The sequence below is a fragment of the Carassius carassius genome, chromosome 22 (assembly GCF_963082965.1).
Source record: "Carassius carassius chromosome 22, fCarCar2.1, whole genome shotgun sequence".
NCBI classification, from domain to species: Eukaryota; Metazoa; Chordata; class Actinopteri; order Cypriniformes; family Cyprinidae; genus Carassius; species Carassius carassius.
The window spans coordinates 21,159,504-21,181,665 of record NC_081776.1 but is presented as its reverse complement, the minus strand read 5'-3'; the positions used below and the strand labels follow the sequence as shown (position 1 = coordinate 21,181,665).

The window sequence follows — 22,162 nt, the reverse complement described above, 5'->3', positions numbered from 1 at the left end:
GGCCTTCCAGGGACTGAGTTTGACACCCGTGGCTTAGAAAGAAAGAGTGAGGTTCTCTGTCCCCTTCCGTGTGGGTTTCCCTGTGTCTCCTGGGGGCAAAAGGCCACAGCTCCTCTTCAGGGAAGGTAAAATTATGTTTTGTGGAAAACTGTGAGGTTCCAGGTAAATTCCCTGAATCTCATCCAGCGACATTGCGTGTAGACCCGTGCCATCCTTTTATATACAATGAAGTGAAAATTCTGCATTCATGCTGGCTAACACTGAATGAAGGCAGTAATAGCATCCCTCTCATATTCATGTAACACATGGCCACATCCTCCTGAGGTTTTGTGAAGTTTCAAAGGCCATATTGCTGCACTGGCCCGGTCCTGCAGATTTGCCTTATACAAAGTTCGGAAGATTAGACCCTTCCGATCAGAGCAGGCCACACAACTCCTTGTCCAAGCTCTTTGTTTTCTCCAGACTGGGCTACTGTTATGCTCCCTTGGCGGGTCTTCCGGCACGTACTATCAAGCCTCTGCAACTGATCCAGGATGCAGCAGCGAGAGTGGTCTTAAACGAGCCAAAGAAAGCCCACGTCACACCTCTCTTCATAATTTTGCACTGGCTACCAATAGCTGTTCGCATCAGATTCAAGATACTGATGTTTGCCTACAAGATAACCACTGGCTCTGCAGCAATATACCTAAAGTCGCTGGTTCAGACCTATGCTTGCGTTCTGCAAGGGACTGAGTTTGACACCCGTGGCTAAGAAAGAAAGAGTGAGGTTCTCTGTCCCCTTCCGTGTGGGTTTCCCTGTGTCTCCTGGGGGCAAAATGCCACAGCCCCTCTTCAGGGCAGGTGAAATGAGGTTTTGTGGAAAACTGTGAGGTTCCAGGTAAATTCCCTGAATCTCATCCAGCGACATTGCGTGTAGACCCGTGCCATCCTTTCATATACAATGAAGTGAAAATTCTGCATTCATGCTGGCTAACACTGCATGAAGGCAGTAATAGAATCCCTCTCATATTCATGTAACACATGGCCACGTCGTCCTGAGGTTTTGTGAAGTTTCAAAGGCCATATTGCTGCACTGGCCCGGTCCTGCAGATTTGCCTTATACAACGTTCGGGAGATTAGACCCTTCCGATCAGAGCAGGCCACACAACTCCTTGTCCAAGCTCTTTGTTTTCTCCAGACTGGGCTACTGTTATGCTCCCTTGGCGGGTCTTCCGGCACGTACTATCAAGCCTCTGCAACTGATCCAGGATGCAGCAGCGAGAGTGGTCTTCAACGAGCCAAAGAAAGCCCACGTCACACCTCTCTTCATAATTTTGCACTGGCTACCAATAGCTGTTCGCATCAGATTCAAGATACTGATGTTTGCCTACAAGATAACCACTGGCTCTGCAGCAATATACCCAAAGTCGCTGGTTCAGACCTATGCTTGCGTTCTGCAAGTGAACGACACCTCGTGGTGCCATCCCAAAGAGGCACAAAATCACTCTCAAGGACCTTTTCCTGGACTGTTCCCAGCTGCTGGATCGGCTTGCCTATCTCAATTCAATCAGCGGAGGCTTTAACCATTTTCAAAAAGTGTCTAAAAACTCATCCTTGTCTTCAACGCCTGCCCAATGAATACTAGCATTTGCCAAATGCTGTGTTTTGTCAAAGTTAACGCCCTGCTGGCTCAACGTAGCAGAAGACTGAAGTCTCTGTCTGCAGCCAAAGGATAGATCTGTCAGAAGTGGGATTCGAACCCACGCCTCCAGGGGAGACTGCGACCTGAACACAGCGCCTTAGACCGCTCGGCCATCCTGACACACTTGGTTGGCTAGGGATGGCCTGTTGGAGCCACACCTGAATGCACGGATCTAGAAGCTACTTATTCTCTGTTTGGGCGCCCTTTAGCCCACAAGCCTCGTTGGCGCAGTTAGGCAGCGCGTCAGTCTCATAATCTGAAGGTTGTGAGTTTGAGCCTCACACGGGGCAGAGTGGTGCTTTTTTCTGATCACTGAGAGCGCTTAGACCAGGGGTATCAAACTAAATTCCTTTAGGGCCCGAGCCATGTAGAGTGTTCTTCCAACCCTTCTCAAACACACAAGGCATGTAGTTTTCAAATGAGCCTGAAGGCCATGATTAGCTGGATCAGGTGTATTCAATCAGGCTTGAATCTAAACTCTGCAGGTATCCGGCCTTCCAGGGACTGAGTTTGACACCCGTGGCTTAGAAAGAAAGAGTGAGTTTCTCTGTCCCCTTCCGTGTGGGTTTCCCTGTGTCTCCTGGGGGCAAAAGGCCACAGCTCCTCTTCAGGGCAGGTAAAATGATGTTTTGTGGAAAACTGTGAGGTTCCAGGTAAATTCCCTGAATCTCATCCAGCGACATTGCGTGTAGACCCGTGCCATCCTTTCATATACAATGAAGTGAAAATTCTGCATTCATGCTGGCTAACACTGCATGAAGGCAGTAATAGAATCCCTCTCATATTCATGTAACACATGGCCACGTCGTCCTGAGGTTTTGTGAAGTTTCAAAGGCCATATTGCTGCACTGGCCCGGTCCTGCAGATTTGCCTTATACAACGTTCGGGAGATTAGACCCTTCCGATCAGAGCAGGCCACACAACTCCTTGTCCAAGCTCTTTGTTTTCTCCAGACTGGGCTACTGTTATGCTCCCTTGGCGGGTCTTCCGGCACGTACTATCAAGCCTCTGCAACTGATCCAGGATGCAGCAGCGAGAGTGGTCTTCAACGAGCCAAAGAAAGCCCACGTCACACCTCTCTTCATAATTTTGCACTGGCTACCAATAGCTGTTCGCATCAGATTCAAGATACTGATGTTTGCCTACAAGATAACCACTGGCTCTGCAGCAATATACCTAAAGTCGCTGGTTCAGACCTATGCTTGTGTTCTGCAAGTGAACGACGCCTCGTGGTGCCATCCCAAAGAGGCACAAAATCACTCTCAAGGACCTTTTCCTGGACTGTTCCCAGCTGGTGGATCGGCTTGCCTATCTCAATTCAATCAGCGGAGGCTTTAACCATTTTCAAAATGTGTCTAAAAACTCATCCTTGTCTTCAACGCCTGCCCAGTGAATACTAGCATTTGCCAAATGCTGTGTTTTGTCAAAGTTAACACCCTGATGGCTCAACATAGCAGAAGACTGAAGTCTCTGTCTGCAGCCAAAGGATAGATCTGTCAGAAGTGGGATTCGAACCCACGCCTCCAGGGGAGACTGCGACCTGAACGCAGCGCCTTAGACCGCTCGGCCATCCTGACACCCTTGTTTGGCTAGGGATGGCCTGTTGGAGCCACACCTGAATGCAAGGACCTAGAAGCTACTTTTTCTCTGTTTGGGCGCCCTTTAGCCCACAAGCCTCGTTGGCCAAGTTAGGAAGCGCGTCAGTCTCATAATCTGAAGGTCGTGAGTTTGAGCCTCACAAGTGGCAGAGTGGTGCTTTTTTCTAATCACTGAGAGCGCTTAGACCGGGGGTATCAAACTAAATTCCTTTAGGGCCCGAGCCCTGTAGAGTGTTGTTCCAACCCTTCTCAAACACACAAGGCATGTAGTTTTCATATGAGCCTGAAGGCCATGATTAGTTGGATCAGGTGTGTTCAATCAGGCTTGAATCTAAACTCTGCAGGTCTCCGGCCTTCCAGGGACTGAGTTTGACACCCGTGGCTTAGAAAGAAAGAGTGAGGTTCTCTGTCCCCTTCCGTGTGGGTTTCCCTGTGTCTCCTGGGGGCAAAAGGCCACAGCTCCTCTTCAGGGCAGGTGAAATGATGTTTTGTGGAAAACTGTGAGGTTCCAGGTAAATTCCCTGAATCTCATCCAGCGACATTGCGTGTAGACCCGTGCCATCCTTTTATATACAATGAAGTGAAAATTCTGCATTCATGCTGGCTAACACTGAATTGGCGGGTCTTCCGGCATGTACTATCAAGCCTCTGCAACTGATCCAGGATGCAGCAGCGAGAGTGGTCTTCAACGAGCCAAAGAAAGCCCACGTCACACCTCTCTTCATAATTTTGCACTGGCTACCAATAGCTGTTCGCATCAGATTCAAGATACTAATGTTTGCCTACAAGATAACCACTGGCTCTGCCGCAATATACCTAAAGTCGCTGGTTCAGACCTATGCTTGCGTTCTGCAAGTGAACGACGCCTCGTGGTGCCATCCCAAAGAGGCACAAAATCACTCTCAAGGACCTTTTCCTGGACTGTTCCCAGCTGGTGGATCGGCTTGCCTATCTAAATTCGAGCAGCGGAGGCTTTAACCATTTTCAAAAAGTGTCTAAAAACTCATCCTTGTCTTCAACGCCTGCCCAATGAATACTAGCATTTGCCAAATGCTGTGTTTTATCAAAGTTATCGCCCTGCTGGCTCAACGTAGCAGAAGACTGAAGTCTCTGTCTGCAGCCAAAGGATAGATCTGTCAGAAGTGGGATTCGAACCCACGCCTCCAGGGGAGACTGCGACCTGAACGCAGCGCCTTAGACCGCTCGGCCATCCTTACACGCTTGCTTGGCTAGGGATGGCCTGTTGGAGCCACACCTGAATGCAGGGACCTAGAAGCTACTTTTTCTCTGTTTGGGCGCCCTTTAACCCACAAGCCTCGTTGGCGCAGTTAGGAAGCGCGTCAGTCTCATAATCTGAAGGTCGTGAGTTCGAGCCTCACACGTGGCAGAGTGGTGCTTTTTTCTAATCACTGAGAGCGCTTAGACCAGGGGTATCAAACTAAATTCCTTTAGGGCCCGAGCCCTGTAGAGTGTTGTTCCAACCCTTCTCAAACACACAAGGCATGTAGTTTTCAAATTAGCCTGAAGGCCATGATTAGTGGGATCAGGTGTGTTCAATCAGGCTTGAATCTAAACTCTGCAGGTCTCCGGCCTTCCAGGGTTAGAGTTTGACACCCGTGGCTTAGAAAGAAAGAGTGAGGTTCTCTGTCCCCTTCCGTGTGGGTTTCCCCGTGTCTCCTGGGGGCAAAAGGCCACAGCTCCTCTTCAGGGCAGGTGAAATGATGTTTTGTGGAAAACTGTGAGGTTCCAGATAAATTCCCTGAATCTCATCCAGCGACATTGCGTGTAGACCCGTGCCATCCTTTTATATACAATGAAGTGGAAATTCTGTATTCATGCTGGCTAACACTGAATGAAGGCAGTAATAGCATCCCTCTCATATTCATGTAACACATGGCCACATCCTCCTGAGGTTTTGTGAAGTTTCAAAGGCCATATTGCTGCACTGGCCCGGTCCTGCAATTTTGCCTTATACAACGTTCGGAAGATTAGACCCTTCCGATCAGAGCAGGCCACACAACTCCTTGTCCAAGCTCTTTGTTTTCTCCAGACTGGGCTACTGTTATGCTCCCTTGGCGGGTCTTCCGGCACGTACTATCAAGCCTCTGCAACTGATCCAGAATGCAGCAGCGAGAGTGGTCTTCAACGAGCCAAAGAAAGCCCACGTCACACCTCTCTTCATAATTTTGCACTGGATACCAATAGCTTTGTCGCATCAGATTCAAGATACTGATGTTTGCCTACAAGATAACCACTGGCTCTGCAGCAATATACCTAAAGTCGCTGGTTCAGACCTATGCTTGCGTTCTGCAAGTGAACAACGCCTCGTCGTTCTAGGGACTGAGTTTGACACCCGTGGCTAAGAAAGAAAGAGTGAGGTTCTCTGTCCCCTTCCGTGTGGGTTTCCCTGTGTCTCCTGGGGGCAAAATGCCACAGCTCCTCTTCAGGGCAGGTGAAATGATGTTTTGTGGAAAACTGTGAGGTTCCAGGTAAATTCCCTGAATCTCATCCAGCGACATTGCGTGTAGACCCATGACATCCTTTTATATACAATGAAGTGAAAATTCTCCATTCATGCTGGCTAACACTGAAAAAAGGCAGTAATAGCATCCCTTTCATATTCATGTAACACATGGCCACATCCTCCTGAGGTTTTGTGAAGTTTCAAAGGCCATATTGCTGCACTGGCCCGGTCCTGCAGATTTGCCTTATACAACGTTCGGAAGATTAGACCCTTCCGATCAGAGCAGGCCATACAACTCCTTGTCCAAGCTCTTTGTTTTCTCCAGACTGGGCTACGGTTATGCTCCCTTGGCAGGTCTTCCGGCACATACTATCAAGCCTCTGTAACTGATCCAGGATGCAGCAGCGAGAGTGGTCTTCAACGACCCAAAGAAAGCCAACGTCACACCTCTCTTCATAATTTTGCACTGGCTACCAATAGCTGTTCGCATCAGATTCAAGATACTGATGTTTGATTACAAGATAACCACTGGCTCTGCAGCAATATACCTAAAGTCGCTGGTTCAGACCTATGCTTGCGTTCTGCAAGTGAACGACGCCTCATGGTGCCATCCCAAAGAGGCACAAAATCACTCTCAAGGACCTTTTCCTGGACTGTTCCCAGCTGGTGGATCGGCTTGCCTATCTCAATTCGAGCAGCGGAGGCTTTAACCATTTTCAAAAAGTGTCTAAAAACTCATCCTTGTCTTCAACGCCTGCCCAATGAATACTAGCATTTGCCAAATGCTGTGTTTTGTCAAAGTTAACGCCCTGCTGGCTCAACGTAGCAGAAGACTGAAGTCTCTGTCTGCAGCCAAAGGATAGACCTGTCAGAAGTGGGATTCGAACCCACGCCTCCAGGGGAGACTGCGACCTGAACGCAGCGCCTTAGACCGCCCGGCCATCCTGCCACCCTTGCTTGGCAAGGGATGGCCTGTTGGAGCCACACCTGAATGCACAGACCTAGAAGCTACTTTTTCTCTGTTTGGGCGCCATTTAGCCCACAAGCCTCGTTGGCCAAGTTAGGAAGCGCGTCAGTCTCATAATCTGAAGGTCGTGAGTTCGAGCCTCACACGTGGCAGAGTGGTGCTTTTTTCTAATCACTGAGAGCGCTTAGACCAGGGGTATCAAACTAAATTCCTTTAGGGCCCGAGCCCTGTAGAGTGTTGTTCCAACCCTTCTCAAACACACAAGGCATGTAGTTTTCAAATTAGCCTGAAGGCCATGATTAGTGGGATCAGGTGTGTTCAATCAGGCTTGAATCTAAACTCTGCAGGTCTCCGGCCTTCCAGGGTTAGAGTTTGACACCCGTGGCTTAGAAAGAAAGAGTGAGGTTCTCTGTCCCCTTCCGTGTGGGTTTCCCCGTGTCTCCTGGGGGCAAAAGGCCACAGCTCCTCTTCAGGGCAGGTGAAATGATGTTTTGTGGAAAACTGTGAGGTTCCAGGTAAATTCCCTGAATCTCATCCAGCGACATTGCGTGTAGACCCGTGCCATCCTTTTATATACAATGAAGTGGAAATTCTGTATTCATGCTGGCTAACACTGAATGAAGGCAGTAATAGCATCCCTCTCATATTCATGTAACACATGGCCACATCCTCCTGAGGTTTTGTGAAGTTTCAAAGGCCATATTGCTGCACTGGCCCGGTCCTGCAATTTTGCCTTATACAACGTTCGGAAGATTAGACCCTTCCGATCAGAGCAGGCCACACAACTCCTTGTCCAAGCTCTTTGTTTTCTCCAGACTGGGCTACTGTTATGCTCCCTTGGCGGGTCTTCCGGCACGTACTATCAAGCCTCTGCAACTGATCCAGGATGCAGCAGCGAGAGTGGTCTTCAACGAGCCAAAGAAAGCCCACGTCACACCTCTCTTCATAATTTTGCACTGGATACCAATAGCTTTGTCGCATCAGATTCAAGATACTGATGTTTGCCTACAAGATAACCACTGGCTCTGCAGCAATATACCTAAAGTCGCTGGTTCAGACCTATGCTTGCGTTCTGCAAGTGAACAACGCCTCGTCGTTCTAGGGACTGAGTTTGACACCCGTGGCTAAGAAAGAAAGAGTGAGGTTCTCTGTCCCCTTCCGTGTGGGTTTCCCTGTGTCTCCTGGGGGCAAAATGCCACAGCTCCTCTTCAGGGCAGGTGAAATGATGTTTTGTGGAAAACTGTGAGATTCCAGGTAAATTCCCTGAATCTCATCCAGCGACATTGCGTGTAGACCCATGACATCCTTTTATATACAATGAAGTGAAAATTCTCCATTCATGCTGGCTAACACTGAAAAAAGGCAGTAATAGCATCCCTTTCATATTCATGTAACACATGGCCACATCCTCCTGAGGTTTTGTGAAGTTTCAAAGGCCATATTGCTGCACTGGCCCGGTCCTGCAGATTTGCCTTATACAACGTTCGGAAGATTAGACCCTTCCGATCAGAGCAGGCCATACAACTCCTTGTCCAAGCTCTTTGTTTTCTCCAGACTGGGCTACGGTTATGCTCCCTTGGCGGGTCTTCCGGCACATACTATCAAGCCTCTGTAACTGATCCAGGATGCAGCAGCGAGAGTGGTCTTCAACGAGCCAAAGAAAGCCCACGTCACACCTCTCTTCATAATTTTGCACTGGCTACCAATAGCTGTTCGCATCAGATTCAAGATACTGATGTTTGATTACAAGATAACCACTGGCTCTGCAGCAATATACCTAAAGTCGCTGGTTCAGACCTATGCTTGCGTTCTGCAAGTGAACGACGCCTCATGGTGCCATCCCAAAGAGGCACAAAATCACTCTCAAGGACCTTTTCCTGGACTGTTCCCAGCTGGTGGATCGGCTTGCCTATCTCAATTCGAGCAGCGGAGGCTTTAACCATTTTCAAAAAGTGTCTAAAAACTCATCCTTGTCTTCAACGCCTGCCCAATGAATACTAGCATTTGCCAAATGCTGTGTTTTGTCAAAGTTAACGCCCTGCTGGCTCAACGTAGCAGAAGACTGAAGTCTCTGTCTGCAGCCAAAGGATAGACCTGTCAGAAGTGGGATTCGGACCCACGCCTCCAGGGGAGACTGCGACCTGAACGCAGCGCCTTAGACCGCCCGGCCATCCTGCCACCCTTGCTTGGCAAGGGATGGCCTGTTGGAGCCACACCTGAATGCACAGACCTAGAAGCTACTTTTTCTCTGTTTGGGCGCCCTTTAGCCCACAAGCCTCGTTGGCCAAGTTAGGAAGCGCGTCAGTCTCATAATCTGAAGGTCGTGAGTTCGAGCCTCACACGTGGCAGAGTGGTGCATTTTCTAATCACTGAGAGCGCTTAGACCAGGGGTATCAAACTAAATTCCTTTAGGGCCCGAGCCCTGTAGAGTGTTGTTCCAACCCTTCTCAAACACACAAGGCATGTAGTTTTCAAATGAGCCTGAAGGCCATGATTAGTGGGATCAGGTGTGTTCAATCAGGCTTGAATCTAAACTCTGCAGGTCTCCGGCCTTCCAGGGTTAGAGTTTGACACCCGTGGCTTAGAAAGAAAGAGTGAGGTTCTCTGTCCCCTTCCGTGTGGGTTTCCCTGTGTCTCCTGGGGGCAAAAGGCCACAGCTCCTCTTCAGGGCAGGTGAAATTATGTTTTGTGGAAAACTGTGAGGTTCCAGGTAAATTCCCAGAATCTCATCCAGCGACATTGCGTGTAGACCCGTGCCATCCTTTTATATACAATGAAGTGAAAATTCTGCATTCATGCTGGCTAAAACCTGAATAAAGGCAGTAATAGCATCCCTTTCATATTCATGTAACACATGGCCACATCCTCCTGAGGTTTTGTGAAATTTCAAAGGCCATATTGCTGCACTTGCCCGGTCCTGCAGATTTGCCTTATACAACGTTCGGAAGATTAGACCCTTCCGATCAGAGCAGGCCATACAACTCCTTGTCCAAGCTCTTTGTTTTCTCCAGACTGGGCTACTGTTATGCTCCCTTGGCGGGTCTTCCGGCACATACTATCAAGCCTCTGTAACTGATCCAGGATGCAGCAGCGAGAGTGGTCTTCAACGAGCCAAAGAAAGCCCACGTCACACCTCTCTTCATAATTTTGCACTGGCTACCAATAGCTGTTCGCATCAGATTCAAGATACTGATGTTTGCCTACAAGATAACCACTGGCTCTGCCGCAATATACCTAAAGTCGCTGGTTCAGACCTATGCTTGCGTTCTGCAAGTGAACGACGCCTCGTGGTGCCATCCCAAAGAGGCACAAAATCACTCTCAAGGACCTTTTCCTGGACTGTTCCCAGCTGGTGGATCGGCTTGCCTATCTAAATTCGAGCAGCGGAGGCTTTAACCATTTTCAAAGAGTGTCTAAAAACTCATCCTTGTCTTCAACGCCTGCCCAATGAATACTAGCATTTGCCAAATGCTGTGTTTTATCAAAGTTATCGCCCTGCTGGCTCAACATAGCAGAAGACTGAAGTCTCTGTCTGCAGCCAAAGGATAGATCTGTCAGAAGTGGGATTCGAACCCACGCCTCCAGGGGAGACTGCGACCTGAACGCAGCGCCTTAGACCGCTCGGCCATCCTTACACCCTTGCTTGGCTGGGGATGGCCTGTTGGAGCCACACCTGAATGCAAGGACCTAGAAGCTACTTTTTCTCTGTTTGGGCGCCCTTTAACCCACAAGCCTCGTTGGCGCAGTTAGGAAGCGCGTCAGTCTCATAATCTGAAGGTCGTGAGTTCGAGCCTCACACGTGGCAGAGTGGTGCTTTTTTCTAATCACTGAGAGCGCTTAGACCAGGGGTATCAAACAAAATTCCTTTAGGGCCCGAGCCCTGTAGAGTGTTGTTCCAACCCTTCTCAAACACACAAGGCATGTAGTTTTCAAATTAGCCTGAAGGCCATGATTAGTGGGATCAGGTGTGTTCAATCAGGCTTGAATCTAAACTCTGCAGGTCTCCGGCCTTCCAGGGTTAGAGTTTGACACCCGTGGCTTAGAAAGAAAGAGTGAGGTTCTCTGTCCCCTTCCGTGTGGGTTTCCCTGTGTCTCCTGGGGGCAAAATGCCACAGCTCCTCTTCAGGGCAGGTGAAATGATGTTTTGTGGAAAACTGTGAGGTTCCAGGTAAATTCCCTGAATCTCATCCAGCGACATTGCGTGTAGACCCGTGACATCCTTTTATATACAATGAAGTGAAAATTCTCCATTCATGCTGGCTAACACTGAATGAAGGCAGTAATAGCATCCCTCTCATATTCATGTAACACATGGCCACATCCTCCTGAGGTTTTGTGAAGTTTCAAAGGCCATATTGCTGCACTGGCTGGATTACATTATTTTAAATGAGTCCACCCCCCAAGATTACTGTTATAAACATGAACCACGTCTAAAAGGCAAAGGTGGAGGTGTTGCTTCAATTTATAACAACGTTTTCAGGATATCTCAGAGGGCAGGCTACAAGTATAACTCGTTTGAAGTAATGGTACTTCATATAACATTATCCAAAGAAACAAATGTTAATGATAAATCCCCTGTTATGTTTGTACTGGCTACTGTATACAGGCCACCAGGGCACCATACAGACTTTATTAAAGAGTTTGGTGATTTTACATCCGAGTTAGTTCTGGCTGCAGATAAAGTTTTAATAGTTGGTGATTTTAATATCCATGTTGATAATGAAAACGATGCATTGGGATCAGCATTTATAGACATTCTGAACTCTATTGGTGTTAGACAACACGTTTCAGGACCTACTCATTGTCGAAATCATACTCTAGATTTAATACTGTCACATGGAATTGATGTTGATGGTGTTGAAATTATTCAGCCAAGTGATGATATCTCAGATCATTATTTAGTTCTTTGCAAAATTCATATAGCCAAAATTGTAAATTCTATTTCTTGTTACAAGTATGGAAGAACCATCACTTCTAACACAAAAGACTGCTTTTTAAGTTATCTTCCTGATGTATCCAAATTCCTTAGCATATCCAAAACCTCAGAACAACTTGATGATGTAAGAAAAACTATGGACTCTCTCTTTTCTAGCACTTTAAATAAAGTTGCTCCTTTACGCTTAAGGAAGGTTAAGGAAAACAGTTTGACACCATGGTATAATGAGCATACTCGCACCCTAAAGAGAGCAGCCCGAAAAATGGAGCGCAGCTGGAGGAAAACAAAACTAGAGGTATTTCGTATTGCTTGGCGGGAAAGTAACATATCCTACAGAAAAGCATTAAAAACTGCTAGATCCGATTACTTTTCTTCTCTTTTAGAAGAAAACAAACATAACCCCAGGTATTTATTCAATACAGTGGCTAAATTAACGAAAAATAAAGCCTCAACAAGTGTTGACATTTCCCAACACCACAGCAGTAATGACTTTATGAACTACTTTACTTCTAAAATCGATACTATTAGAGATAAAATTGCAACCATTCAGCCGTCAGCTACAGTATCACATCAGACAGTGCACTATAGACCCCCTGAGGAACAGTTCCACTCATTCTCTACCATAGGAGAGGAAGAATTGTATAAACTTGTTAAATCATCTAAACCAACAACATGTATGTTAGACCCTATACCATCTAAGCTCCTGAAAGAGGTGCTTCCAGAAGTCATAGATCCTCTTCTGACTATTATTAATTCCTCATTGTCATTAGGACATGTCCCCAAAACCTTTAAACTGGCTGTTATTAAGCCTCTCATCAAAAAACCACAACTTGACCCCAAAGAACTAGTTAATTATAGACCAATCTCGAATCTCCCTTTTCTGTCCAAGATACTAGAAAAGGTGGTATCCACACAATTATATTCCTTCTTAGAGAAAAATGGTATATGTGAGGATTTCCAGTCAGGATTTAGACCGTATCATAGTACTGAGACTGCTCTACTTAGAGTTACAAATGATCTGCTCTTATCATCTGATCATGGGTGTATCTCTCTATTAGTTTTATTGGATCTTAGTGCTGCGTTTGACACAATTGACCACAACATTCTTTTGCATAGACTTGAATACTTTGTTGGCATCAGTGGAAGTGCATTAGTATGGTTTAAATCATACTTATATGACCGCCATCAGTTCGTAGCAGTGAATGAAGATGTATCCTATCGATCACAAGTGCAGTATGGAGTACCTCAAGGCTCAGTACTAGGGCCGCTACTCTTCACGCTTTATATGTTACCCTTGGGAGATATCATCAGGAAACATGGTGTTAGCTTTCACTGTTATGCTGATGATACTCAGCTCTATATTTCTTCGCAGCCCGGTGAAACACACCAATTTGAAAAACTAATGGATTGCATAGTCGATATAAAAAACTGGATGACGAATAATTTCTTACTGCTAAATTCTGAAAAAACAGAGGTGTTAATTATAGGACCTAAAAACTCTGCTTGTAATAACCTAGAACACTGTCTAAGACTTGATGGTTGCTCTGTCAATTCTTCGTCATCAGTTAGGAACTTAGGTGTGCTACTTGATCGCAATCTTTCCTTAGAAAGCCACGTTTCTAGCATTTGTAAAACTGCATTTTTCCATCTCAAAAATATATCTAAATTACGGCCTATGCTCTCAATGTCAAATGCAGAAATGTTAATCCATGCATTTATGACCTCAAGGTTAGATTATTGTAATGCTTTATTGGGTGGTTGTTCTGCACGCTTAGTAAACAAACTACAGCTAGTCCAAAATGCAGCAGCAAGAGTTCTTACTAGAACCAGGAAGTATGACCATATTAGCCCGGTCCTGTCAACACTGCACTGGCTCCCTATCAAGCATCGCATAGATTTTAAAATATTGCTTATTACTTATAAAGCCCTGAATGGTTTAGCACCTCAGTATTTGAATGAGCTCCTTTTACATTATAATCCTCTACGTCCGCTACGTTCTCAAAACTCAGGCAATTTGATAATACCTAGAATATCAAAATCAACTGCAGGCGGCAGATCCTTTTCCTATTTGGCGCCCAAACTCTGGAATAACCTACCTAACATTGTTCGGGAGGCAGACACACTCTTGCAGTTTAAATCTAGATTAAAGACCCATCTCTTTAACCTGGTTTACACATAACATACTAATATGCTTTTATTTTCCAAATCCGTTAAAGGATTTTTAGGCTGCATTAATTAGGTAAACCGGAACCGAAAACACTTCCCATAACAACCTATGTACTTGCTACATCATTAGAAGAATGGCATCTACGCTAATATTTGTCTGTTTCTCTCTTGTTCCGAGGTCACCGTGGCCACCAGATCCAGTCTGTGTCCAGATCAGAGGGTCACTGCAGTCACCCGGATCCAGTACGTATCCAGACCAGATGGTGGATCAGCACCTAGAAAGGACCTCTACATCCCTGAAAGACAGCGGAGACCAGTACAACTAGAGCCCCAGATACAGATCCCCTGTAAAGACCTTGTCTCAGAGGAGCACCAGGACAAGACCACAGGAAACAGATGATTCTTCTGCACAATCTGACTTTGCTGCAGCCTGGAATTGAACTACAGGTTTCGTCTGGTCAGAGGAGAACTGGCCCCCCAACTGAGCCTGGTTTCTCCCAAGGTTTTTTTTCTCCATTCTGTCACGGATGGAGTTTCGGTTCCTTGCCGCTGTCGCCTCTGGCTTGCTTAGTTGGGGACACTTCATCTACAGTGATATCAAATCAATCAAATCAAATTGATTGCAAATAAATGCACAGACACTATTTAACTGAACAGAGATGACATAACTGAATCCAATGATGAACTGCCTTTAACTATCATTTTTGCATTATTGACACTGTTTTCCTAATGAATGTTGTTAAGTTGCTTTGACAATGTATTTTGTTTAAAGCGCTATATAAATATAGGTGACATTGTCATTGACACTGACTGGCCCGGTCCTGCAGATTTGCCTTATACAACGTTCGGAAGATTAGACCCTTCTGATCAGAGCAGGTCACACAACTCCTTGTCCAAGCTCTTTGTTTTCTCCAGACTTGGCTACTGTTATGCTCCCTTGGCGGGTCTTCTGGCACGTACTATCAAGCCTCTGCAACTGATCCAGGATGCAGCAGCGAGAGTGGTCTTCAACGAGCCAAAGAATGCGCGAGTCACACCTCTCTTCATAATTTTGCACTGGCTACCAATAGCTGTTCGCATCAGATTCAAGATACTGATGTTTGCCTAGAAGATAACCACTGGCTCTGCAGCAATATACCTAAAGTCGCTGGTTCAGACCTATGCTTGCGTTCTGCAAGTGAACGACGCCTCATGGTGCCATCCCAAAGAGGCACAAAATCACTCTCAAGGACCTTTTCCTGGACTGTTCCCAGCTGGTGGATCGGCTTGCCTATCTCAATTCAAGCAGCGGAGGCTTTAACCATTTTCAAAAAATGTCTAAAAACTCATCCTTGTCTTCAACGCCTGCCCAATGAATACTAGCATTTGCCAAATGCTGTGTTTTGTCAAAGTTAACGCCCTGCTGGATCAACGTAGCAGAAGACAGAAGTCTCTGTCTGCAGCCAAAGGATATATCTGTCAGAAGTGGGATTCGAACCCACGCCTCCAGGGGAGACTGCGACCTGAACGCAGCGCCTTAGACCACTCGGCCATCCTGACACTCTTGCTTGGCTGGGGATGGCCTGTTGGAGCCACACCTGAATGCAGGGACCTAGAAGCTACTTATTCTCTGTTTGGGCGCCCTTGAGCCCACAAGCCTCGTTGGTGCAGTTAGGCAGTGCGTCAGTCTCATAATCTGAAGGTCGTGAGTTCGAGCCTCACTTTGGGCAGAGTGGTGCTTTTTTCTGATCACTGAGAGCGCTTAGACCAGGGGTATCAAACTAAATTCCTTTAGGGCCCGAACCCTGTAGAGTGTTGTTCCAACCCTTCTCAAACACACAAGGCATGTAGTTTTCAAATGAGCCTGAAGGCCATGATTAGTGGGATCATGTGTGTTCAATCAGGCTTGAATCTAAACTCTGCAGCTCTCCGGCCTTCCAGGGACTTAGTTTGACACCCGTGGCTTAGAAAGAAAGAGTGAGGTTCTCTGTCCCCTTCTGTGTGGGTTTCCCTGTGTCTCCTGGGGGCAAAAGGCCACAGCTCCTCTTCAGGGCAGGTGAAATGATGTTTTGTGGAAAACTGTGAGGTTCCAGGTAAATTCCCTGAATCTCATCCAGCGACATTGCGTGTAGACCCGTGCCATCCTTTTATATACAATGAAGTGAAAATTCTGCATTCATGCTGGCCAACACCTGAATGAAGGCAGTAATAGCATCCCTTTCATGTTCATGTAACACATGGCCACATCCTCCTGAGGTTTTGTGAAGTTTCAAAGGCCATATTGCTGCACTGGCCCGGTCCTGCAGATTTGCCTTATACAACGTTCGAAAGATTAGACCCTTCCGATCATAGCAGGCCACACAACTCCTTGTCCAAGCTCTTTGTATTCTCCAGACTGGGTTACTGTTATGCTCCCTTGGCGGGTCTTCCGGCACGTACTATCAAGCCTCTGCAACTGATCCAGGATGCAGCAGCGAGAGTGGTCTTCAACGAGCCAAAGAATGCCCACGTCACACCTCTCTTCATAATTTTGCACTAGCTACCAATAGCTGTTCGCATCAGATTCAAGATACTGATGTTTGCCTACAAGATAACCACTGGCTCTGCAGCAATATACCTAAAGCCGCTGGTTCAGACCTATGCTTGCGTTCTGCAAGTGAACGACGCCACATGGTGCCATCCCAAAGAGGCACAAAATCCCTCTCAAGGACCTTTTCCTGGACTGTTCCCAGCTGGTGGATCGGCTTGCCTATCTCAATTCAAGCAGTGGAGGCTTTAACCATTTTAAAAAGTGTCTAAAAACTCATCCTTGTCTTCAACGCCTGCCCAATGAATACTAGCATTTGCCAAATGCTGTGTTTTGTCAAAGTTAACGCTCTGCTGGATCAACGTAGCAGAAGACAGAAGTCTCTGTCTGCAGCCAAAGGATAGATCTGTCAGAAGTGGGATTCGAACCCACGCCTCCAGGGGAGAATGCGACCTGAACGCAGCGCCTTAGACCACTCGGCCATCCTGACACTCTTGCTTGGCTAGGGATGGCCTGATGGAGCCGCACCTGAATGCAAGGACCTAGAAGCTACTTATTCTCTGTTTGGGTGCCCTTTAACCCACAAGCCTCGTTGGCGCAGTTAGGCAGCGCGTCAGTCTCATAATCTGAAGGTCGTGAGTTCGAGCCTCACACGGGGCAGAGTGGTGCTTTTTTCTGATCACTGAGAGCGCTTAGACCAGGGGTATCAAACTAAATTCCTTTAGGGCCCGAACCCTGTAGAGTGTTGTTCCAACCCTTCTCAAACACACAAGGCATGTAGTTTTCAAATGAGCCTGAAGGCCATGATTAGTGGGATCATGTGTGTTCAATCAGGCTTGAATCTAAACTCTGCAGCTCTCCGGCCTTCCAGGGACTGAGTTTGACACCCGTGGCTTAGAAAGAAAGAGTGAGGTTCTCTGTCCCCTTCTGTGTGGGTTTCCCTGTGTCTCCTGGGGGCAAAAGGCCACAGCTCCTCTTCAGGGCAGGTGAAATGATGTTTTGTGGAAAACTGTGAGGTTCCAGGTAAATTCCCTGAATCTCATCCAGCGACATTGCGTGTAGACCCGTGCCATCCTTTTATATACAATGAAGTGAAAATTCTGCATTCATGCTGGCCAACACCTGAATGAAGGCAGTAATAGCATCCCTTTCATGTTCATGTAACACATGGCCACATCCTCCTGAGGTTTTGTGAAGTTTCAAAGGCCATATTGCTGCACTGGCCCGGTCCTGCAGATTTGCCTTATACAACGTTCGGAAGATTAGACCCTTCCGATCAGAGCAGGCCATACAACTCCTTGTCCAAGCTCTTTGTTTTCTCCAGACTGGGCTACTGTTATGCTCCCTTGGCGCGTCTTCCGGCACATACTATCAAGCCTCTGTAACTGATCCAGGATGCAGCAGCGAGAGTGGTCGTCAACGAGCCAAAGAAAGCCCACGTCACACCTCTCTTCATAATTTTGCACTGGCTACCAATAGCTGTTCGCATCAGATTCAAGATACTGATGTTTGCCTACAAGATAACCACTGGCTCTGCAGCAATATACCTAAAGCCGCTGGTTCAGACCTATGCTTGCGTTCTGCAAGTGAACGACGCCACGTCATTCCAGGGACTGAGTTTGACACCCGTGGCTTAGAAAGAAAGAGTGAGGTTCTCTGTCCCCTTCTGTGTGGGTTTCCCTGTGTCTCCTGGGGGCAAAAGGCCACAGCTCCTCTTCAGGGCAGGTGAAATGATGTTTTGTGCAAAACTGTGAGGTTCCAGGTAAATTCCCTGAATCTCATCCAGCGACATTGCGTGTAGACCCGTGCCATCCTTTTATATACAATGAAGTGAAAATTCTGCATTCATGCTGGCTAAAACCTGAATGAAGGCAGTAATAGCATCCCTTTCATATTCATGTAACACATGGCCACATCCTCCTGAGGTTTTGTGAAGTTTCAAAGGCCATATTGCTGCACTGGCCCGGTCCTGCAGATTTGCCTTATACAACGTTCGGAAGATTAGACCCTTCCGATCAGAGCAGGCCATTCAACTCCTTGTCCAAGCTCTTTGTTTTCTCCAGACTGGGCTACTGTTATGCTCCCTTGGCGGGTCTTCCGGCACATACTATCAAGCCTCTGTAACTGATCCAGGATGCAGCAGCGAGAGTGGTCTTCAACGAGCCAAAGAAGGCCCAGGTCACACCTCTCTTCATAATTTTGCACTGGCTACCAATAGCTGTTCGCATCAGATTTAAGATACTGATGTTTGCCTACAAGATAACCACTGGCTCTGCAGCAATATACGTAAAGTCGCTGGTTCAGACCTATGCTTGCGTTCTGCAAGTGAACGACGCCTTGTGGTGCCTTCCCACAGAGGCACAAAATCACTCTCAAGGACCTTTTCCTGGACTGTTCCCAGCTGGTGGATCGGCTTGCCTATCTAAATTCGAGCAGCGGAGGCTTTAACCATTTTCAAAAAGTGTCTAAAAACTCATCCTTGTCTTCAACGCCTGCCCAATGAATACTAGCATTTGCCAAATGCTGTGTTTTGTCAAAGTTAACGCCCTGCTGGCTCAACGTAGCAGAAGACTGAAGTCTCTGTCTGCAGCCAAAGGATAGATCTGTCAGAAGTGGGCTTCGAACCCACGCCTCCAGGGGAGACTGCAACATGAACGCAGCGCCTTAGACCGCTCGGCCATCCTGACACTCTTGTTTGGCTAGGGATGGCCTGTTGGAGCCACACCTCAATGCAAGGACCTAGAAGCTACTTATTCTCTGTTTGGGCGCCCTTTAACCCACAAGCCTCGTTGGCGCAGTTAGGCAGCGCGTCAGTCTCATAATCTGAAGGTCGTGAGTTCGAGCCTCACACGGGGCAGAGTGGTGCTTTTTTCTGATCACTGAGAGCGCTTAGACCAGGGGTATTAAACTAAATTCCTTTAGGGCCCGAGCCCTGTAGAGTGTTCTTCCAACCCTTCTCAAACACACAAGGCATGTAGTTTTCAAATGAGCCTGAAGGCCATGATTAGTTGGATCAGGTGTGTTCAATCAGGCTTGAATCTAAACTCTGCAGGTCTCCGGCCTTCCAGGGACTGAGTTTGACACCCGTGGCTTAAAAAGAAAGAGTGAGGTTCTCTGTCCCCTTCTGTGTGGGTTTCCCTGTGTCTCCTGGGGGCAAAAGGCCACAGCTCCTCTTCAGGGAAGGTGAAATGATGTTTTGTGGAAAACTGTGAGGTTCCAGGTAAATTCCCTGAATCTCATCCAGCGACATTGCGTGTAGACCCGTGCCATCCTTTTGTACACAATGAAGTGAAAATACTGCATTCATGCTGGCTAACACTGAATAAAGGCAGTAATAGCATCCCTCTCATATTCATGTAACACATGGCCACATCCTCCTGAGGTTTTGTGAAGTTTCAAAGGCCATATTGCTGCACTGGCCCGGTCCTGCAGATTTGCCTTATACAAAGTTCTAAAGATTAGACTCTTCCGATCAGAGCAGGCCACACAACTCCTTGTCCAAGCTCTTTGTTTTCTCCAGACTGGGCTACTGTTATGCTCCCTTGGCGGGTCTTCCGGCACGTACTATCAAGCCTCTGCAACTGATCCAGGATGCAGCAGCGAGAGTGGTATTAAACGAGCCAAAGAAAGACCACGTCACACCTCTCTTCATAATTTTGCACTGGCTACCAATAGCTGTTCGCATCAGATTCAAGATACTGATGTTTGCCTACAAGATAACCACTGGCTCTGCAGCAATATACCTAAAGTCGCTGGTTCAGACCTATGCTTGGGTTCTGCAAGTGAACGACGCCTTGTGGTGCCATCCCAAAGAGGCACAAAATCACTCTCAAGGACCTTTTCCTGGACTGTTCCCAGCTGGTGGATCGGCTTGCCTATCTCAATTCAATCAGCGGAGGCTTTAACCATTTTCAAAAAGTGTCTAAAACCTCATCCTTGTCTTCAACGCCTGCCCAATGAATACTAGCATTTGCGAAATGCTGTGTTTTGTCAAAGTTAACATCCTGCTGGCTCAACGTAGCAGAAGACTGAAGTCTCTGTCTGCAGCCAAAGGATAGATCTGTCAGAAGTGGGATTCGAACCCACGCCTCCAGGGGAGACTGCGACCTGAACGCAGCACCTTAGACCGCTCGGCCATCCTGACACCCTTGATTGGATAGGGATGGCCTGTTGGAGCCACACCTGAATGCAAGGATCTAGAAGCTACTTATTCTCTGTTTGGGCGCCCTTTATCCCTCAAGCCTCGTTGGCGCAGTTAGGCAGCGCGTCAGTCTCATAATCTGAAGGTCGTGAGTTCGAGCCTCACACGGTGCAGAGTGGTGCTTTTTTTCTGATCACTGAAAGCGCTTAGACCAGGGGTATCAAACTAAATTCCTTTAGGGCCCGAGCCCTGTAGAGTGTTGTTCCAACCCTTCTCAAACACACAAGGCATGTAGTTTTCAAATGAGCCTGAAGGCCATGATTAGTTGGATCAGGTGTGTTCAATCAGGCTTGAATCTAAACTCTGCAGGTCTCCGGCCTTCCAGGGACTGAGTTTGACACCCGTGGATTAGAAAGAAAGAGTGAGGTTCTCTGTCCGCTTCCGTGTGGGTTTCCCTGTGTCTCCTGGGGGCAAAAGGCCACAGCTCCTCTTCAGGGCAGGTGAAATGATGTTTTGTGGAAAACTGTGAGGTTCCAGGTAAATTCCCTGAATCTCATCCAGCGACATTGCGTGTAGACCCGTGCCATCCTTTTATATACAATGAAGTGAAAATTCTGCATTCATGCTGACTAACACTGAATGAAGGCAGTAATAGCATCCCTCTCATATTCATGTAACACATGGCCACATCCTCCTGAGGTTTTGTGAAGTTTCAAAGGCCATATTGCTGCACTGGCCCGGTCCTGCAGATTTGCCTTATACAAAGTTCGGAAGATTAGACCCTTCCGATCAGAGCAGCCACACTACTCCTTGTCCAAGCTCTTTGTTTTCTCCAGACTGGGCTACTGTTATGCTCCCTTGGCGGGTCTTCCGGCACGTACTATCAAGCCTCTGCAACTGATCCAGGATGAAGCAGCGAGAGTGGTATTAAATGAGCCAAAGAAAGCCCACGTCACACCTCTCTTCATAATTTTGCACTGGCTACCAATAGCTGTTCGCATCAGATTCAAGATACTGATGTTTGCCTACAAGATAACCACTGGCTCTGCAGCAATATACCTAAAGTCGCTGGTTCAGACCTATGCTTGCGTTCTGCAAGTGAACGACGCCTCGTCGTTCCAGGGACTGAGTTTGACACCCGTGGCTAAGAAAGAAAGAGTGAGGTTCTCTGTCCCCTTCCGTGTGGGTTTCCCTGTGTCTCCTGGGGGCAAAATGCCACAGCTCCTCTTCAGGGCAGGTGAAATGAGGTTTTGTGGAAAACTGTGAGGTTCCTGGTAAATTCCCTGAATCTCATCCAGCGACATTGCGTGTAGACCCGTGCCATCCTTTCATATACAATGAAGTGAAAATTCTGCATTCATGCTGGCTAACACTGCATGAAGGCAGTAATAGAATCCCTCTCATATTCATGTAACACATGGCCACGTCGTCCTGAGGTTTTGTGAAGTTTAAAAGGCCATATTGCTGCACTGGCCCGGTCCTGCAGATTTGCCTTATACAACGTTCGGGAGATTAGACCCTTCCGATCAGAGCAGGCCACACAACTCCTTGTCCAAGCTCTTTGTTTTCTCCAGACTGGGCTACTGTTATGCTCCCTTGGCGGGTCTTCCGGCACGGACTATCAAGCCTCTGCAACTGATCCAGGATGCAGCAGCGAGAGTGGTCTTCAACGAGCCAAAGAAAGCCCACGTCACACCTCTCTT

The 22,162-nt window shown here is 47.3% G+C and overlaps 15 non-coding genes across 15 annotated transcripts; 6 read left to right on the top strand and 9 right to left on the bottom strand.

The window, feature by feature from the left end:
• Positions 1–1,718: 1,718 nt before the first annotated feature.
• trnal-cag (transfer RNA leucine (anticodon CAG)) lies at positions 1,719–1,801 on the bottom strand. Its single transcript has one exon. It is a non-coding gene; the product is annotated as a tRNA-Leu (tRNA).
• Positions 1,802–1,897: 96 nt separating this feature from the next.
• On the top strand, positions 1,898–1,971 carry trnam-cau (transfer RNA methionine (anticodon CAU)). The gene has a single exon. It is a non-coding gene; the product is annotated as a tRNA-Met (tRNA).
• Positions 1,972–3,175: 1,204 nt separating this feature from the next.
• On the bottom strand, positions 3,176–3,258 carry trnal-cag (transfer RNA leucine (anticodon CAG)). Its single transcript has one exon. It is a non-coding gene; the product is annotated as a tRNA-Leu (tRNA).
• Positions 3,259–4,413: 1,155 nt separating this feature from the next.
• On the bottom strand, positions 4,414–4,496 carry trnal-cag (transfer RNA leucine (anticodon CAG)). Its single transcript has one exon. It is a non-coding gene; the product is annotated as a tRNA-Leu (tRNA).
• Positions 4,497–4,592: 96 nt separating this feature from the next.
• On the top strand, positions 4,593–4,666 carry trnam-cau (transfer RNA methionine (anticodon CAU)). The gene has a single exon. It is a non-coding gene; the product is annotated as a tRNA-Met (tRNA).
• Positions 4,667–6,609: 1,943 nt separating this feature from the next.
• Positions 6,610–6,692, bottom strand: trnal-cag (transfer RNA leucine (anticodon CAG)). The gene has a single exon. It is a non-coding gene; the product is annotated as a tRNA-Leu (tRNA).
• Positions 6,693–10,262: 3,570 nt separating this feature from the next.
• trnal-cag (transfer RNA leucine (anticodon CAG)) lies at positions 10,263–10,345 on the bottom strand. Its single transcript has one exon. It is a non-coding gene; the product is annotated as a tRNA-Leu (tRNA).
• A 96-nt stretch (positions 10,346–10,441) lies between these two features.
• Positions 10,442–10,515, top strand: trnam-cau (transfer RNA methionine (anticodon CAU)). The gene has a single exon. It is a non-coding gene; the product is annotated as a tRNA-Met (tRNA).
• A 4,753-nt stretch (positions 10,516–15,268) lies between these two features.
• Positions 15,269–15,351, bottom strand: trnal-cag (transfer RNA leucine (anticodon CAG)). The gene has a single exon. It is a non-coding gene; the product is annotated as a tRNA-Leu (tRNA).
• Positions 15,352–16,725: 1,374 nt separating this feature from the next.
• Positions 16,726–16,808, bottom strand: trnal-cag (transfer RNA leucine (anticodon CAG)). Its single transcript has one exon. It is a non-coding gene; the product is annotated as a tRNA-Leu (tRNA).
• A 96-nt stretch (positions 16,809–16,904) lies between these two features.
• trnam-cau (transfer RNA methionine (anticodon CAU)) lies at positions 16,905–16,978 on the top strand. The gene has a single exon. It is a non-coding gene; the product is annotated as a tRNA-Met (tRNA).
• Positions 16,979–18,922: 1,944 nt separating this feature from the next.
• On the bottom strand, positions 18,923–19,005 carry trnam-cau (transfer RNA methionine (anticodon CAU)). The gene has a single exon. It is a non-coding gene; the product is annotated as a tRNA-Met (tRNA).
• Positions 19,006–19,101: 96 nt separating this feature from the next.
• Positions 19,102–19,175, top strand: trnam-cau (transfer RNA methionine (anticodon CAU)). The gene has a single exon. It is a non-coding gene; the product is annotated as a tRNA-Met (tRNA).
• A 1,204-nt stretch (positions 19,176–20,379) lies between these two features.
• On the bottom strand, positions 20,380–20,462 carry trnal-cag (transfer RNA leucine (anticodon CAG)). The gene has a single exon. It is a non-coding gene; the product is annotated as a tRNA-Leu (tRNA).
• A 96-nt stretch (positions 20,463–20,558) lies between these two features.
• trnam-cau (transfer RNA methionine (anticodon CAU)) lies at positions 20,559–20,632 on the top strand. The gene has a single exon. It is a non-coding gene; the product is annotated as a tRNA-Met (tRNA).
• The last annotated feature ends 1,530 nt before the right edge of the window (positions 20,633–22,162 follow it).